The sequence below is a fragment of the Salvelinus fontinalis genome, chromosome 7 (genome assembly GCF_029448725.1).
Source record: "Salvelinus fontinalis isolate EN_2023a chromosome 7, ASM2944872v1, whole genome shotgun sequence".
Lineage (NCBI taxonomy): Eukaryota > Metazoa > Chordata > Actinopteri > Salmoniformes > Salmonidae > Salvelinus > Salvelinus fontinalis.
The window spans coordinates 35,869,458-35,889,491 of record NC_074671.1 but is presented as its reverse complement, the minus strand read 5'-3'; the positions used below and the strand labels follow the sequence as shown (position 1 = coordinate 35,889,491).

At 39.8% G+C, this 20,034-nt stretch overlaps 1 pseudogene; it reads right to left on the bottom strand.

Moving 5' to 3' along the window:
• LOC129860062 (ribonuclease 3-like) overlaps window positions 1-20,034 on the bottom strand; it is a 169,662-nt pseudogene that overhangs the window by 52,737 nt on the left and 96,891 nt on the right.

Below are 20,034 nucleotides of genomic sequence, written 5' to 3'. Positions count from 1 at the left end.
CCATCATTGTAAGCCTATATGATACATTTATTAAACATAAGAATGAGTGTGAGTTTTTGTCACAACCCGGCTCGTGGGAAGTCTTAAATCATTTCCCACACACAGTCTGTGCATGTATTTAGTTGTCATGCTAGTGAGGGCCGAGAATCCACTCTCACATTGGTACGTGGTTGCAAAGGACATCAGTGTCTTAACAGCGCGATTTGCCAAGGCAGGATACTCTGAGCGCAGCCCAATACAGAAATCTAGCAGTGGCTTCTGATTAAATAAGATTTTCACAGAACCGCTTGTTGTAGTTTCAATGAGGCTCTCTCGTTCAGATATTGGTAAGTGGACTGGAAGTAGGGCATGAAAGGGATAACACATCCAGTTGTTTGTGTCATCCATTTCGGGAAAGTACCTGCGTTATTGCGCACCCAACTCACTCAGGTGCTTCGCTATATCACATAAGGCATTGTCCGTAAGCTTGAGTTCATTTGCACACAGAAAATCATGAAATTATGGAATTACCTGTGTGTTGTTCTTGTTAATGCGGACAGAGAATAACTACTTAATCATAGCCTCAATTCTGCCCCTCACATTGCATATAGTTGCGGAGAGTCCCTGTAATGCTAGATTCAGATCACTCAGGCGAGAAAAAAAATCACCCAGATAGGCCAGTCATGTGAGAAACCCGTCATCATGCAAGCGGTCAGACAAGTGAAAACTGTGGTCAGTATAGAAAACTTTAAGCTTTTCTCTCAATTAAAATGCCCCTTCATAACCAGTGCACTTCTGTATGTTGTAAAGTGTTACATGGTTGCTGCTCATATCATTGCATAGTGAAGAAAATACATGAGAGTTCAGGGGCCTTGCTTTAACAAAGTTAGTGTCCAAAACATCTTTCAAGCTGTCAGGCATTCCCCTTGGGTGCAAGAGCCTCTCGGTGGATGGTGCAGTGTACCCAAGTGGCTTCGGGAGCAATTACTTCCACATGCGTTACAACTATGTCTCCCTGTCATGGCTTTTCTGCCATCAGTACAGATGCCAAAATGAGCAGCAGCTACGTTTGGCTACATACGGACGATTAGTGGAATTCCCGCAAGAGAGTAACGGTTAATGTGATTGGATGTTAATTATTTGACTAGGCTACCTGTATTTGACATTGTGTTGTTATTTCACTGAACACTATATAGTTTAATTTTATTTTTGGCAGTGAAACGAGGCTACTGATACGAGGAAAAAAAAAATCAACCAAATGTATAGCCCTGTTGGAAAATATAAATGGAACGTTTGAAAATGTGAAGAAAAAATATATATATTTTAGAAAAATATAGAATCACATTTGTATTTGGCATACCCTCAGCATTGCACCCCAGTTTGGGAAAACCTGGTCTAAATGATCAGATGTGCTGCTAGCATTTAGCGTTATTACCTCGAGCCCAACTGATGCCACATAATGTTACCCCATTGGACACAAAACCTGACTGTTCTAATTATATATTATTATTATTAATAATAATACTTTTATTATAAATACATCAATTATTATTATTATTCACTCAAAAATGTAAATGTTGGAGTTTCTATTAGAAAGTATGTCATTGCCCTTTTAAGAAGAACTCAGTTGCACCGCTGTGCTCAGTTGCGCCGCTCCAGTTTGCATTTGAAAAACGAGGCCAGTTCCGTAATTGAAGGAGTAGAGAAATAAACATGGTAGCAATGGAAAACTGGGATCCCCCTCTTTTTAAACAAAGGACAAAAATGCTTTGTATGTATTTATGTTTAGACAGGAGTAGGCTAATTAGGCAATATAATTTGGGCAATTTAATTTACTTTAGGGTAACTTAGCCCCTACCTAACTTTATGGACTCTCCGCCTTTGGTAAGCAGCAATCATGCATGTGGACCATTCTTGATGCACACAGGAAACTGTTAAGCGTGAAAAACCCAGCAACGTTTCAGTTTCTGACACACGCAAACCGGTGCACCTGGCACCTACTACCGAACCCCTTTCAAAGGCACTTACATTTTGTTGTCTTGAACATTCACACTCTGGATGGCACACATACACAACCCTTGGCTCAACTGTCTCAAGGCCTAAAAATCCTTCTTTAATAACTTTAACGTTTTTTACACTCAGGATATTTCATGCTTCTGTATTAGGCCATTTCACCAACCAGACCTCTCCCAAATCTATATGGCATAAATCCGTCGCAGTGATGGAGAACTTTAATCCGAGTCTACCTCATGGTTCAGCTGTCGGAGATTTGAGTACAAAATGCATCAGGGCATTGCATGCATAGACCTGTACTAGGCTTAGGGATCCACTGTATGATAGCCTATTAATATTTAAAAACACTTATATGAAAAAGGAAGAGAAGCTTAAGCCTACCCCCAAAGAGAGATAGAGATATGCCGACGGCATGCTACGACACCGACATGCATTTCTTGATACTTGTCAGATAGGCTAAAGCGTCTAGTATACAGATATAGGCGTACAGAAGTACATTTTCGTTCAGAATTTAACAGGCCATATTGCAGCAATTACCAAGAAATGCTAGTGCCTAATGTACCCAACAAATGACAGCAATAGGCTTATGATATTTATTTAACAGGCCTATTTATAACTTATCTTAATAAACTACAATGAGCAAAAATGTAAATGCAACATGTAAAATGTTGGTACCATGTTTCATGAGCTAAAATAAAAGATCACAGACATTTTACATACACACACAAATCTAATTTCTCTCAAATTATGTGAACAAATTTGTTTACATACCTGTTAGTGAGCATTTCTCATTTGCCAAGATAATCTATCCAACTGAAAGGTGTGGCAAATCAAGAAGCTGATTAAACAGCATGATCAATACACAGGCGAACCTTGTGCTGAGGACAATAAAATCCCACTCTAAAATGTGCAGTTTTGTCACAACGCCACAGGTGTCTCAGGGTTTGAGGGAGTGTGCAATTGACATGCTGGCTGCAAGAATGTCCACCCGAGCTGTTGCGAGATAATTTAATGGTAATTTCTGTAATGTAAGCCACCAATACTGTTGTTTTAGAGAATTTGGCAATATGTAAAACTGGCCTCACAACCGCAGACCACTTGTATGGCGTTGTGTAGGCGAGCGGTTTGCTGATGTCAACAGGTTCCCCCATGGTGGTGGGGTTATGGTATGGGCAGGCATAGGCTGTGTATGACTGCGTGTTCCAGTACGCACCAATAACCAGCAACGTCGCACAGCCATTGAAGAGGAGTAGGACAACATTCCACAGGCCACAATCAACAGCCTGACCAACTTTATGCGAAGGAGATGTGTCGCGCTGCACGAGGCAAATGATGGTCACTCCAGATACTGAATCCATAGATTAGTGCCAAATTATTTTATTTCAATTGACTGATTTCCTTATATGAACTGTAACTCAGTAAAATCGTTGAAATTGTTGCGTGTTGCGTTTATATTTTTGTTCAGTATAAATACAAAGGATACAATTAAAGACATTGAACTTACTTTGGGGCAACAAAAATGTCTCTACAGAACTAAACAAAATACATTTACATATTTAATTAACATATTTAGATGAATAAATATGAATATGATAATAACAATGATATACAATAATGCTGAAATCAATTATTATGAATCTGAAAACAGAAATATGTTCCAAAGTTTCACACTTGCCTGCAATTGCCTGTGCCGACGTACATCTACTACGATATTAAACCTTGTCCATATGGAGGACATTCCCCTTGTAGGCTTTTCACGATAGGCATATTTAACTTACATTTTACTTCAGTAAAAAAAAGGCCTCCATCTTCACAATCAACAGTAGCCTAGGCCAATGCTCCTCTCTCGCCCTCTCCCTCTCAGAAGCAGGCACATGCATGTAAAGGCAATGCGCAAAGAGTGACAAAATGGTGCGGAAGTGCTATATCGGGGTGTATGATATAGGCAGCCATGGACAATTTGGCAGACTACTATTTAATTTAATTGGCTTTAAATTTATTTGAATTCCGCCAAAAGCCGGCCATTACAGGCTAATGGAAACCCTGGTGTGTCTGTGTCTGCTCAGCACCTATACATACAACAAGGTCTGTCTGGAACATGCCAGACACACATACAGACATGTCCTTCTGTCTTCTATGGTCTTATCAACATTTACATATCTCACAGAAGGCAGCAAAACTAATGTGGAGAGAATGACTGGAGAAGCCCCCAAAATTGTCTAAGACTCCAGTCACCCAAGTCATAGACTGTTTTCTCTGCTACTGCATGGCAAGCAGTACCGGAGCGCCAAGTCTAGGACCACAAGGCTCCTTAAACGTTTTAGGGCTAGGCCCCTTTTTTCGCAATTTCTGCCTAAATGACATGCCCAAAGTAAACTGCCTGTGTTGCTCAGGCCATGAAGTAAATAATTGGTACCATTGGAAAGAATACACTTTGAAGTTTGTAGAAAAGTTTTAAAAAAATGTACGAGAATATAACACATTAGATATGGTAGGAGAGAATCCAAAGAAAAACCAACCAGAAATATTTTTGAGAGACCATCCTCGTAGAATGGCAATTATAAGGTCATATTAAAAATTAGCTCCCTGGATGCAATTCCTATGGCGTCCACATGGTGTCAGCAATCTATGTTCAAGGTTTCAGACATGTAACAAAAAAACAAAAAAAATATATATCAGTTTTAGTACAGAGACGCAGTCTTGGAAATTCATGTTTGCGCGCGCCATGAAGATTGGACGCACCTGCTAAAATCGGATTCCTATTGAACATGCTTCTTTCCGTAAGAAATATTATAGTTTGATTACATTTTATGGTATCTGAGGAGTAAGTAGAAACGTAAGTAGAGTAAGTAGATTTTCAGATTAATTTCTCTGCAAGTTTATCGAGTGTATTACTCAATTCGATAGATTAGATTATCAAGAATTTAAGCTTTCAACCAATTTAAGACACTTATATGTACCTAAATGTTTAATATCCATAATTTTTACGATTATTTATTTGAATTGCGCGCCCTCCTGTATCACCGGAAGTTGTCCCGCTAGCGGGACGCCTTGCTCTACCACCAAGCTATAAGACTGCTGAACAATTATTCAAATGGCCACAGGATTATTTACATTGACACCCCCCCACCCTCCATTTGTTTTTTTCCATGCTGCTACTCGCTGTTTATTATCTATGCATAGTCTCTTCACCCCTACCTACATGTACAAATTACCTTGACTAGCCTGTACCCCCGCACATAGACTCGGTACCGGTACCCCCTGTATTTAGCCTCATTGTTGTTATTTTATTGTGTTACTTTTATTATTTTTTACTTTAGTTTATTTGGTAAATATTTTCTTAACTCTTTCTTGAACTGCACTGTTGGTTAAGACTTTTTAGCGCTAAGGGTCAGATTAAATTTTTTTCTTTTTATAACGTGCCCAACGTAAATGGACGTTTTCTCTGGCCCAGATCGTAGAATATGCATAATTTACAGATTAGCATAGAAAACAATCCAAAGTTTCCAAAACTGTCAAAATATTGTCTGTGAGTATAACAATACTTATTCTGCAAGTGAAAACCTGAGATAATGTAACCCGGAAGTGATATATAAAAAAAATCTGTGTTCCCTGACCCGTCTAACCTCAATTTAAAGGGGTATCAACCAGATTCCTTTTCCAATGGCTTCCTCAGGCTGTTACCAGGCTTTAGACATAGTTTCAGGCTTTTATTTTGAAAAATGAGCGAGTTTTTTCAAAAATAGTCAGGTGTCCTCTGAATATTTCCTGCGCCTGAGAGAGGGGCACCCCATTTTCCTTTTGTCTCTTAATGAATAGGTTATGGTCCGGGTGAAATATTATCGATTATGTTTGTTAAAAACAAGCTGAGGATTGATAAAAAAAAACATTTGACATGTTTCTAGGACCATTACGGATACTTTTTGGAATTTGTCGAACGGAACACGGCTTTGATTTTCTGAACATAATGCGCAACCCAAATGGCGTTTTGTGGTTATAAAAGTAATATTTATCGAACAAAAAGAACATTTATTGTGTAACTTGGAGTCTCGTGAGTGCAAACATCCAAAGATTATCTAAGGTAAGCGATTCAAGCTAAACTGTGTTTTAGTATATTCACTTGTGATTGCATGATTATAAATATTTTTAGTAATATTTTTGCATTTGGCGCCCTGCAATTCTAGCGGTTGTTTAAGGAAGGGATCCCGTAAAAGGGATTCGTAGCGCAGAGAAGTTAAGGGCTTGTAAGTAAGCATTTCACGATAAGGTCTACACATGTTGTATTCGGTGCAGGTGACAAATTAAGTTTGATTTGAGTGTGTGTGTGTGTGTGTGTGTGTGTGTGTGTGTGTGTGTGTGTGTGTGTGTGTGTGTGTGTGTGTGTGTGTGTGTGTGTGTGTGTGTGTGTGTGTGTGTGTGTAAGAAAGCGGTACTCTGGGGGGGTTACATATATACAATATGTATTTTGAGCTATACATTATTTATATTTTATACATCATTTTTTTATCCATCTAGGGACACAGAATGTAAGGACAAACAAACAAAATAGACTATTTTCAACCAACCTGCAGAGGGTGGGGCGGATAGTTGAGCCAATCCTCCCGTAGGTCCTGTAAAATGGAAGAGAGGAGGAGATGGGGAGAGATGGAGAGCGAGGGAGGGTGAAGGAGAGACGTGGGGGTTAGATTATTGAGTGAATGTGCTTTGAGAACCCCCACACCTCCATGGAGGGTTATAAAATAACAATCAGCCTATGTCACAAATGGCACCCTATTAAGGTAGTGCACTATATAGAGAATAGGGTGCTATTTGAGATGCAGACAGAATGAGTCAGCAGCATGTCGTTCTAAGCACAGAGATCTCCTCATCAACCATCACAACACACCAGGTCCTGTGGCACAGCCATCACCACACACACACACACACAGATATAAATGCACACAAAACACACACACACACACTTGAAAGCTCCCATCACCCTACACTGACAGACACTGATCTGTGGAGACAGATATGCATTTGTGCTGTACATTCCTCCCGTTGGCTCACATAGTTGCACAGTTTTTTTATCCACACAACAGGAGTAACTTTGAAGGATAACGGCAGGATAACGCTGTGGTAACGCCGCAGAGACGGCACGGTTGCTATGGAGACAGGTCGCCAAGACACAGTTTGGTGCTGGTTTCATACTGGGTGAGTCATTCCAGAGACAGAGAGCGAGATAGCGAGAGAGAGCGAGACACATGACAGGGCCGGCAAGTCTGTCATTGGGGCGTTTAAGTTTTTTTTGAAGGGATAAATAGATAAACCTTTAAAGATGCTACACCTTTGGTTAGCCGCAATGAGTACACACACCTCAACTACTCGCCAACGCTATTGCCTTCACGGTAAGGCACTGAGGTGATGAAAAATTCATGAAAGTGCTCAATATGTTCGAGCAAATGCTTTCATTCGTTTTCACATCTCTTCAAAGGTAAAAAGGCCCTAAGTACATAGCACGTACTGAGTCAACATCGTATTGAGTGAAAAATCCACAGCCGTGGTGAGATGGTTGATGGCATCACTCAGGAGTCGACACCAGTTGCTATAGCTACCCTCAGAACAGCCTCATTTTGTCAGGGCACAGACTCTACAAGATGTCGAAAGTGTTCCACCGGGATGCTGGCCCATGTTAACTGAAATGCTTCCTACAGTTGTGTCAAATTGGCTGGATGCCCTTCGGTAGTGGAAAATTCTTGATACACATGGGCAACTATTGAGCCTGAAAAACCCAGTAGCATTGCAGTTCTTGACCCAAACCGGTTTGCCTGGCACCTACTACCTTACCCCGTTCAAAGGCAATTCAATATGTTGTCTTGCCCATTCACCCTCTGAATGGCACACATACACAATCCATGTCTCAAATGTCTCAAGGTTTAAAAATCTTTCTCATATCTGTCTCCGCCCTTTCATCTACACTGATTGAAGTGGATTTAACGAGTGACATTAAGGAATCATAGCTTTCACCTGGATTCATCTGGTCAGTCTGTCATGGAAAAAGCAGGTGTTCTTAATGTTTTGTATACTCAGTGTAGAGTATAAGTATACATTTTTTATGTTCTCTCTAAATAACCTTTGTTGTATAATTAAGATGTCCATACACTGCATTTCAAACAATCAGGAATAATCTAATTAATTCAGGGCTTGTGAAATTATGGCTAGTCTAATTATAAGCATTCAATCACAAGACCCACTAATCACCGATCTGGCTTTCAAGTCGGTCTATGAAAAATTTGTAACAAAAAGGGAATTATCTAGAACCATGTACAATGCACATCAACTAACAAATCACCAACTTCTGGTAACAAGCAATATAGAAAATGAACACAGGTTTCAAAAACATCTCTCAAGCACAAGCCCACCTGCTAGTGAGTAGCTAGCCTGTTTGGGATAGGGGGCAGCATTTTCACGTTCGGATGAAAAGCGTGCCCAGAGTAAACTTCCTGCTACTCAGGCCCAGAAGCTAAGATATGCATATTATTAGTAGATTTGGATAGAAAACACTCTGAAGTTTCTAAAACTGTTTGAATGATGTCTGTGTATAACATAACTCATATGGCAGGCGAAAACCTGAGAAAAATCCAACCAGGAAGTGGGACATCTGAGGTTTGTAGTTTTTCAACTCATTGCCTTTCTAATATACAGTGTCTATGGGGTCATATTGCACTTCCTAAGGCTTCCACTAGATGTCCACAGTCTTTAGACCTTTGTTTGAGGCTTCTACTGTGAAGGAGGAGAGAATGAAAGCTGTTTCAACCAGATGTCTGGCAGAGTACCATGAGCTGGTCATGCGCATGGCCGTGAGAGTGACCTGCGTTCCATTGCATTTCTAAAGACAAAGGAATTCTCCGGTTGAAACATTATTGAAGATTTATGTTAACCTGTTAAAGCTGGGGGCGCTGTTGTCACTATTTATGGTAATCGTGTAATTTTTGAAACGGCTTCCTACAAAATTATTGATCGTACAATATGCATATTATTATTATTATTGGATAGAAAACAGTCTATAGTTTCTATAGGAGTTGAAATTTTGTCTCTAAGTGGAACAGAACCCATTCTACAGCAATTTCCCTGACATGGAGTCAGATTTCAGAAATTTTGGCCACTGTTCTGGAGTCAGTTTTAAAGCCAATGTTATTCCTATGAGTATACGGACACTGCTTACGTCTTTCCCTGGATGCCTTTACGTGATGACGATTTGAATGGGGTCGATTGCGCAATCACAGGCACTATAAATTAAAAAACCCTGTAGCTAGTCACTCTTTTGGAGCTGCGTCATGCGCGTGGAGGACACCGACCCGCACCTGTTCCAAGCATTAGTGTTGGGAGTAATCTTTCTCCGGTCATGTTAAGACTCGTTATAGGAGTTAAAAACATCATAAGGTAGTTAATTTAAAGCGTTTTATAGCAATTTATATCCGTTTAGTGCGATTTTGGGACATTTATTTCTGAGACGCTGTGAATCTCTGGGCACGCTTCCAGTTCATCCCGAACGCAGTTGGCATTTCCACATGGCAAGAGGACAGCTTTCCACCAAAAGACGATTAGACCCAAGAAAGGATCCTTTGCCCAAGATACTGATGAAAGAACAGCTCAAAGTAGGAAATTTTTATTATGATAAATCGTGTTTCTGTCGAAAAATGTTAGTGGCTTAGGACGCCATGTTTTTTGGAAGTAGCTTCGCTTGGCGCAAACTGTATTGAAAAGTAAGGATAATTAAAAAAATGTAATTCCGCGATTGTATTAAGAATTAAATTGTCTATCAATCGCTGTCCACCCTATATTTTTTAGTCACGTTTATGAGTATTTATGTATACGAGTAGATCACTGTCTAATATGGCGCACGGACATTTTCTCACCAGCTGGGCTACAATTCTCATTGTCTAACCATGATTTTGGTGGCTAAATATGCACATTTTCGAACAAACTGTATATGTATGTTGTAATGTGATGTTACAGGGGTGTCATCTGAAGAATTCTGAGAAGGTTAGTGAAAAAAATAATATATTTTGGCGATGTTTACGTTATCGCTCTCTTTGGCTAGAATCAATGCTGGGGTAATGTTTGCACATGTGCTATGCTAATATAACGATTTATTGTGTTTTCGCTGTAAGACACTTAGAAAATCTGAAATATTGTCTGTATTCACAGGATCTGTGTCTTTCGATTAGTGTATGCTGTGTATTTTTACGAAATGTTTGATGATTAGTAGTTAGGTAAACACGTTGCTCATTGTAATTATTCTAGTCCATTTGTGACGGTGGGTGCAATTGTAAACTATGCCAGCTACCTGAAATATGCACATTTTTCTAACAAAACCTATCCCATACCATAAATATGTTATCAGACTGTCATCTGATGAGTTTTTTTCTTGGTTAGGGGCTATAAATATCTTAGTTTAGCCGAATTGGTGATAGCTACTGGTGTTGGTGGACAAATAAAAGATGGTGGATTATGCTAATGTGTTTTTAGGTAATAGATTTACATCTTTACATATTGTGTCTTCCCTGTAAAACATTTTAAAAATCGGACATGTTGGCTGGATTCACAAGATCTGTGTCTTTCATTAGCTGTATTGGACTTTAATGTGTGAAAGTTAAATATTTAAAAAATATATTTTTTTTGAATTTCGCGCTCTGCCTTTTCAGTGGAATGTGGGGGGGGGTGTGCCGCTAGCGGCACCCTCATCCTAGACAGGTTAAAAACATCCTAAAGATTGATTCTATACATCGTTTGACATGTTTCTACGAACTGTTATATAACCTTTTGGACTTTTCGTCTGAACTTTCGCGTGGACTTGCCCGCGCCTCGTGAGTTTGGATTGGGAACTGAACACGCTAACAAAAATGAGGTATTTGGACATAAATGATGGACTTTATGGAACAAAACAAACATTTATTGTGGAACTGGGATTCCTGGGAGTGCCTTCTGATGAAGATCATCAAAGGTAAGTGAATATTTATAATGCTATTTCTGACTTCTGTTGACTCCATAACATGGCGGGTACCTGTATGGCTCGTTTTTGTGTCTGAGCGCCGTACTCAGATTATTTCATGGTGTGCTTTTTCCGTAAAGGAGAAGTATATCTTTAATTTTGTGCATAACACTTGTATCTTTTATCAAAGTTTATTTTGAGTATTTCTGTAAATTGATGTGGTTCTGAAAATTCGCCGGATGTTTTCGAGGCACAACATTACTGACCATAAAGCGCCAATGTAAACTGAGATTTTTGGATATAAATATGAACTTTATCGAACAAAACATAAATGTATTGTGTAACATGAAGTGCTATGAGTGCCATCTGATGAAGATCATCAAAGGTTAGTGATTAATTTTATCTCTATTTCTGCTTTTGACTCCTCTCTTTGGCTGGAAAATGGCTGTATGTTTTTTTGTGACTAGGCTCTGACCTAACATAATCATATGGTGTGCTTTCGCTGTAAAGCGTTTTTGAAATCAGACACTGTGGTGCGTAGATTAACAAGAAGGTAAGCCTTCATTTGGTGTATTGCACTTGTGAATGTATGAAAGTTAAATATTTCAAAAAAATATTTTTGAATTTTGCGCTCTGCCTTTTCAGCGGAATTTTGTGGAGGGGTTCCGCTAGAAGCTAGCTAATTTTTATATTTAAAGTCTAGCCAAATTGGATCTATTTTCTTGCTAACAAGGTAGAACAGTTCACGTTTAGATGTTGAAGTCAAGCGGCCTACCTGGATAAGAAGATGCTTATTTCTCAGAATGAGAACGAGTTGCCAATTCTTATTAAATGTGCATTTGTGACATTACGGTCTCGTTGCGCGCAACAGAAACTGCAATGCCGCGCGACAGAAACAGAGCACTAATTTTTAACAATCATGTTAATTGATGCTCCTGTCTTAGTAGGGTCTCCTCTGTTATAAATTTTGGGAGTTGAGATATAAAAAGTGCATTGTTACAGATGTTAAGTTCTTCTCTATTACAGTAAAATAACGTCTCAATGTGTTTTGGAGTCCACATGACCAATTATTTTGGACCCCAAATGCAAATAGTGAGTTGCAACTGCTTGTTGTCAGAGAGGAAGATGAATCCCCAAGCCAAATGGTGAAAATCTGCTGATGTGCCCTTGAGTAAGGCACTTAAGCCTAATTGCTCATGTAATCTTCTCTTGATAAGAGAGTCCACTAAATGACAAATGTAATATTATCTTTCGTCTTTGTTGTAAGTGGCAGGGAGAGGGGCTAAATGTCTGTTTGCAAGTGGGAAGGTGCACACAACATAGAAGGCGCGGAATGAGACCAAAAAGACAAACACACACAGAAAAACAAATGTTGATTCCTGCAATAGAGGCATTTGGAATATTGCACTAAAACCTACATTCTAATTAATCAAATTAATTTGATATAATGTCCAACCCTAACACACACACTCACACACACACACACCTGATAGTGTTGTCTCTTATCAAGGCGTGTGATTAAAATGGGAACATATTGACCAGAAGCACTAATGTTTCAATTACAGGCGGCATCCCTAAGACAAACCAGACAACAGGTTTAAATGATTACACCCACATCAAGTGGGGATTTAACAAGAAATGTTTTCTTGAGCGAGGTGTAACTGCAAGGGACAAATCATCAATACTACCACTATGTACAGGTGAATCACTGCAATTTGCTAGGAAGGTGCAGGATCATTCTCCATCTCTCTTATTGAGTCCCTCCCTCCCTCCCGATCCTCCATCCCTCCCTCCATTTCTCTCTCTCCCTCTCTCTCCCTCCCTCTCTATTTCTCTCTGTCTCACTCTCCATCTCTCTCTATGTCTGTCTCTCTCCATCCCTCTATCTTCCCGTCGCTCTCAAAAATGAAATGCCATGCAAACGCACAACTATTTGAATTGCAATGATGACTTTTTCTCATAATGAGAGTATAAATGAAAACAGGCTGCTGAATAACCAGTAACGTATTGAAGAAGTCATAGGCTTCAATCAGTGCTGCTCTCTCTAAACCCCTGAGAGAATCAATCTTCCACAACCCACTCAGACCAAGGCTCAGCACAGCCCTGGCACTGCATGGTAGTGTTGTAACGATACCAGAATTTTGACTTTGATACCAATACCAGGCTTAGTATCATGATACAGGAAAAATCTGGTGGGACGTGAGTTGGCAACCGGAGGGTTGCTGGTATCACATTGTAGATGCCAGTGCCTGCTGTTGTGTAAGGAACTTGCAAAAAAACTGCTGGCTGGCTACTGCTAGCAAGCCCAGACAAACACAAAGCAGTCTAAATACAGTGGCAAGAAAATGTATGTGAACCCTTTGGAATTACCTGGATTTCTGCATAAATTTTGATCAATTTTGATCTGATCTTCAGCTAAGTCACAATAATAGACAAACATAGACAAACATAGTGTGCTTAAACTAATAACAAAGTATTGTATTTTTGTCTGTATTGAATAAATAATTTAAACATTCACAGTGCAGGTTGGAAAAAGTATCTGAACCCCTAGGCTAATGACTTCTCCAAAAGCTAATTGGAGTCATGAGTCAGCTAACCTGGAGTCCAATCAATGACACACGATTGGAGATGTTGGTTAGGGCTGCCTTGCCCTATTAAAAAAAACTCACAAAATTTGAGTTTGTTATTCACAAGAAGAATTGCCTGATGCGAACCATGCCTCGAACAAGAGATCTCAGAAGACTGAGAATAAGATTTGTTGACTTGTTTAAAGCTGGAAAGTGTTACAAAGTATTTCTAAAAGCCTTGATATTCATCAGTCCATGGTAAGACAAATTGTCTATAAATTGAGAAAGTTCAGCACTGTTGCTACTCTCTTGGCCATCGTGCAAAGATGACTGCAAAAGCACAGAGCAGAATGCTCAATGAGGCTAAAAAGAATCCTAGAGTGTCAGTTAAAGACTTACAGAAATTTCTTGAACATGCTAACATCTCTGTTGACGAGTCTACAATACGTAAAACACTAAACAAGAATGGTGTTCATCGGAGGACACCACGGAAGAAGCCACTGCTGTCCAAAAAAAACCATTGCTGTCTGAAGTTTGCAAAAGTGCACCTGGACGTTTCACAGCGCTACTGGCTGAATATTCTGTGGACAGATGAGTTGTTTGGAAGGAACACACAACACTTTGTGTAGAGAAAAAAAGATAACGCACACCAACATCAAAACCTCATCCCAGTTGTTAAGTATAGTGGAGGGAGCTTCTTGGTTTGGTGCTGCTTTCCTGCCACAGGGCCTGGACTGCATGCTATCATCAACGGAAACATGAATTCCCAAGTTTATCAAAATATTTGCAGGAGAATGTAAGGCTCCCTGTCCGCCAATTGAATCGCCACATAAGTTGGGTGATGCAACAGGACAACGACTCAAAACACAGAAGTAAATCAACAACAGAATGGCTTCAAACAGAAGAAAATACACCTTCTGGAGTGGCCCAGTCAGAGTCCTGACCTCAACCCGATTGAGACGCTGTGGCATGACCTCAAGAGAGCGGTTCACACCAGACATCCCAAGAATATTGCTGAACTGAAACAGTTTTGTAAAAAGGAACTGTCCAAAATCCCTCCTGACCGTTGTGCATGTCTGATCCGCAACTACAGAAAACGTTTGGTGGAGGTTATTGCTGCCAAGGCGAGGGTCAACCAGTTATTAAATCCAAGGGTTCACATACTTTTCCCACCCTGCAATGTGAATGCTTACACGGTGTGTTCAATAAAGACATAAAAACGTATAATTGTTTGTGTGTTATTAGTTTAAGCTGACTGTGTTTGTCTATTGTTGTGACCTAGATGAAGTTCAGATAAAATGTTATGACCAATTTATTGTCACGTTGTATAATGATTGGATGCAGGCGCCGGAATACGTAATAGGTGATTTTATTTTCTCAACCCAAACAAAAGAGCGAGGTGTAAAACCTCTACATAACACACGGGATGAGACCCGTAAAACAAGTGCACAATAACACGTTGCATGGAAGACGATACAGTAGCACAAGTACTCACACGACCAACAGACGTGGTAACAATAACCGACAAGGACAATGGGGAACAGAGGAACCAGGTGTGCGTAATGAGACAAAACAGTCCGAGGTGGGTGGAAATGAATCCAGTTCAGTGATGCCTAGAAAGCCGGTGACATAGACCTCCGGAGCTGGTGAAGTCACTGGAGCTGGTGAATGAAATGATCCGGAGTACCAAGGGGATCCGTGACATTTATGCAAACATTTTTAAGTTTAGCTCACATAATATAATTTAAAAGTATGCATTAAGGTGTCTGTAATAGAATGAATGTGTCAAAAATGAATGTAGACATTAAAAAAAGCATTTCTATGCTTCCAAAATCTTTTTTTTTTTTTTTTTTTTTTTTTTTACAATGGTGGGGGAGTGCCAAATTTGTACCACAGTGGCTTCAACACAGCGCGCCCCATCAGTCATCTAGTGTATAATACATTAGCTGGCCCTCATCTGCTCTGTAAGCAAAGTATTCCCATAGTTTGTTTCTGGAGCCAGATTTTCAACAAACTGTGGGCGTGGAAGTACGATGTTTTCATTAGAAGAACCCTGGCAGAACTTGTAGACTCGCACAGGAAAGCAGCGCTACAGATGAAAGGAGAAAATAGCGATCAAACGTGAGTTAGTAAGTAACCCATCTTTGGTTGAGTGTGCGCGACTCGCCTTCCTCCCTGCGGCAGTCAAACAAACAGTGAGTTTTTTCATGAAAGTAACTGAAAGTAATATAACACGTTACCTTCCAAGCAAAGTGGTATTGTAAAGTAGCATGTTACTCTCGTTAAATGAAATGATATACATTACTTTTTAATCAACTAATCCCAACACTGGTGCTGTTTCAGCTGAATGCGCAAGAGGACTGGCTAGCTTAATTCTGCCCCCTTCAGAAGATTCAAACAAATTCCTAGACAGACTTGATCAGCTCAATCCATATATGATGTGAGACACATTTGACAGACGTACCGAAAGTAACAAAAATGTGAGTACCGAACCGTTTTTCATGTTCTAGTATTGAAAAAGTAACATTTTTTTTTATATACTGTGCAACACTACTGCATGGTGCGAACGAACACACAAGCACAAGGACATACAGACAGACACATAACACGGCTCCTCTCAATCATGCTGGCTGGGACCTCCTGGGATTACTGGACATCCATGATTGGGACATAATGGTGTGCTCTCTCCCTCTCCCTCTCTATCTCTGCACTCTCTCCTTCTTTATCTCTCGTACCATTCTCTCCCACCTCTCTCTCCCTCCGTCTCTACTCTTCTCTCCCCCTCTCATTGAGGACCCTGACAAATTAGTATAAAGTGACTGGCTGTCAATCTATCAAACCAGTCTAGAACCAGTTCGAATCAATAACACCATAGAACTGCAGATTAATAACAATCAATAGGAGAACATACTGTACATGGTCAGTATCAGGATTAAGAGCTCCTTTTAACCAGAATGGTGATATATAACCCTCAAACTTGGCTAAAGATTGAGCTAAATGTTTTCTGGTATTTGAATTGGGATATGAACTGGGATGAAGCATTAGGGCAAAGCATAAGTAGAATTTCCGTTGGACCTTGCATACAATAAGACAATAATTCAATCTTCATTGTCTTTTTCATTGGTTAAATGTGTTATACACCGTATGGTTGTGTTGTGTACAGGCCACATCTCTGATCTATTTGTGAGTCTGTTTATACAATGCATTCGGGAAGTGTTCAGATCCCTTGACTTTTTCCACATTTTGTTACGTTACAGCCTTATTCTAACATTGATTTGTTTTTCCCCCTCATCAATCTACACGCAATACACCATTATGGCAAAACAACAACTTTTTTGTTTTTGTGCAAATGTATAAAATGTATACTTTTTGAAATGTCACATTTACACAAGTATTCAGACCCTTTACACAGTACGTTGTTGAAGCACCTTTGGCAGCGATTACAGCCTCAAGTCTTCTTGGGTATGATGCTATTGTGCAAGCTTGGCCCATTTATATTAGGGGAGTTTCTCCCATTCTTCTCTGCAGATCCTCTCAAGCTCTGTCAAGTTGGGTGGGGAGCGCTGCTGCACAGCTTTTTTCAAATCAAATGTTATTGGTCACATACACATATTTAGCAGATGTTATGCGTAGCGAAATGCTTGTTCAATCGGGTTCAAGTCCGGGCTCTGGCACTCAAGGACTTTAGGAGACTTGTCCCAAAGCCACACCTGCATTGACTTGGCTGTGTGCTTAGGGTCATTTTGTCTTGAAGGTCAACCTTCGCCCCAATCTGATGTAATGAGCGCTCTGGAGCATGTTTACATTAAGGATCTCTGTACTTTGACCGTTCATCTTTCGTTCCATCCTGACTAGTCTCCCAGTTCTGCTGCTGAAAAACATCCCCACAGCGTGATGCTGCCACCACCATGCTTCATCGTAGGGATGGTGCCAGGTGTCTTCCAGACGTGGTGCTTGGCACTCAGGCCAAATAATTCAATCTTGGTTTCATCACACCAGATAATCTTTTTTTCCTTTAGGTGCCTTTTGGCAAACTCCAAGTGGGCTGTAATGTGCCTTGTACTGAGGAGTGGCTTCCATCTGGCCACTCTACCATAAATGCCTGATTGGTGGAGTGCTTTAGAGATGGTTGTCCTTCTGGAAGGTTCTCCCATCCCACAGAGGAACACCTCCCTGACCAAGACCCTTCACCCCTGATTGCTCTGTTTGGCTGTGCGGCCAGCTCTAGGAAGAGTCTTGGTGGTTCCAAACTTCTTAAGAACGACAGAGGCCACTGTGTTCTTGGGGACCTTCAATGCTGCAGACATTGTGGACCTTATGCAGACATGTGTGTGTGTGTTTCCAAATCATATCCAATCAATTGAATTACCACAGGTGGACTCCAGTGAAGTTGTAGAAACATCTCAATGATGATCAATGGAAACAGGATGAACTAGCTCAATTTCTGATCTCATAGCACGGGGTCTGAATATTTATGTAAATCAGGTATTTGAGTTTTTTTTTTTTGTAAAATACATGTGCAAACATTTCTAAAAACCTGTTTTCCCTTTGACATTATGGGGTATTGTGTGTAGATTAATGAGGGAAAAATGTATTTAATACATTTCAGAATAAGGCTGTAATGTAACAAAGGTCAGTGGTGGAAAAAGTACCCAACTGTCATACTAGTAAAAGTAAAGATACCATAATAGAAAATGACACAATTAAAATTAAGTCACCCAGTAAAATTGTACTTGAGTAAAAGTAAAAAAGTATTTGGTTTAAAATATATTTAAGTATCAAACTTTTTGATTTTTTTTTACGGAAAGCCACGGGCACACTCCAACATTCAGACATAATTTATAAATAAAGTGTATGTGTTTAGTGAGTCCACCAGATCAGAGGCAGTAGGGATGACCAGGGATATTTGGTTGATAAGTGAGTGAATTGGACTATTTTCCATTCCTGCTAAGCATTCAAAATGTAACGAGTATTGGGGGTGTAAATAGGAAAAGTAAACTGTAAGTAGTACAAAGTATAATATTTTCTTATGGAATGTAGTGAAGTAAAAGCAGTCCAAAATATAAAGAGTAAAGTAAACATACCACAATAATACTTTTTGGGTAGTACTTTAAGTATTTTTACCAAAGTACTTTACACACCTGACAAAAGTCAAGGGGTCTGAAATCCTTTCTAATGTACTGTATGTGGTGTTTTTCAGAGCTCCTACCAAAGCCAAGAAAAACAACAAAAGAAAGCTCTCACACACGACTCCCTCAAATAGAAGAGAGGCATAGCAACAACCCTGGAGAGAGATGTTGATTGTGTCTGAAGAAACAAAGCAAACCAACATATTCAACAAAGTCAGACATGGGAACATTTTGAAAGTACTGTTGTTACATTCGATGAAAACATGATAAATACTTAAGTGAAAAAGAAAGATAGTATGAGAGAAAAAACAGTGAGGCAGAGGGATGGAGGGGAGTGCACTTCAATACAATTAGACGTGGGTAGATACAGTTGAAGTCAGAAGTTTACATACACTTAGGTTGGCGTTACTAAAACTCGTTTTTCAACCACTCCACACATTTCTTGTTAAAAAATTATAGTTTTGGCAAGTGGGTTAGGACATCGACTTTGTGCATGACAAGTAATTTTTCCAACAATTGTTTACAGACTGATTATTTATCTTAAAACTCACTGTATCACAATTCCAGTGGGTCAGAAGAGTACATACACTAAGTTGACTGTGCATTTAAACAGCTTGGAAAATTCCAGAAAATTATGTCATGTCTTTAGAAGCTTCTGATAGACTAATTAACATAATTTGAGACACTTGGAGGTGTATCTGTGGATGTATTTCAAGGCCTACCTTCAAACTCAGTGCCTCATTGCTTGACATCATGGAAAAATCAAAAGAAAACAGCCAAGACCTCAGACAAAAAATTGTAGACCTCCACAAGTCTGGTTCATCCTTGGGAGCAATTTTCAAATGCCTGAAGGTACCACATTCATCTGTACAAACAATAGTACGCAAGTATAAACTGCATGGGACCACGCAGCCGTCATACCGCTCAGGAAGGAGACGTGTTCTGTCTCCTAGAGATGAATGTACTTTGGTGTGAAAAGTGCAAATCAATCCCAGAACAACAGCAAAGGATCTTGTGAAGATGCTGGAGGAAACACGTACGTCACAAAGCCCTGACCTCAATCCTATAGAAAATTTGTGGGCACAACTGAAAAAGTGTGTGCAAGCAAGGAGGCCTACAACATGACGCAGTTACACCAGTTCTGTCAGAAGGAATGGGCCAAAATTCACCCAACTTATTGTGGGAAGCTTGTGGAAGGCTACCCAAAAATGTTTTGACCCGAGTTAAACAATTTAAAGTCAATGCTACCAAATACTAATGGAGTGTATGTAAACTTCTGACCCACTGGGAATGTGATGAAAGAAATAAAAGCTGAAATACATTATTCTCTCTGCTTTTATTCTGACATTTCACATTCTTAAAATAAAGTGAT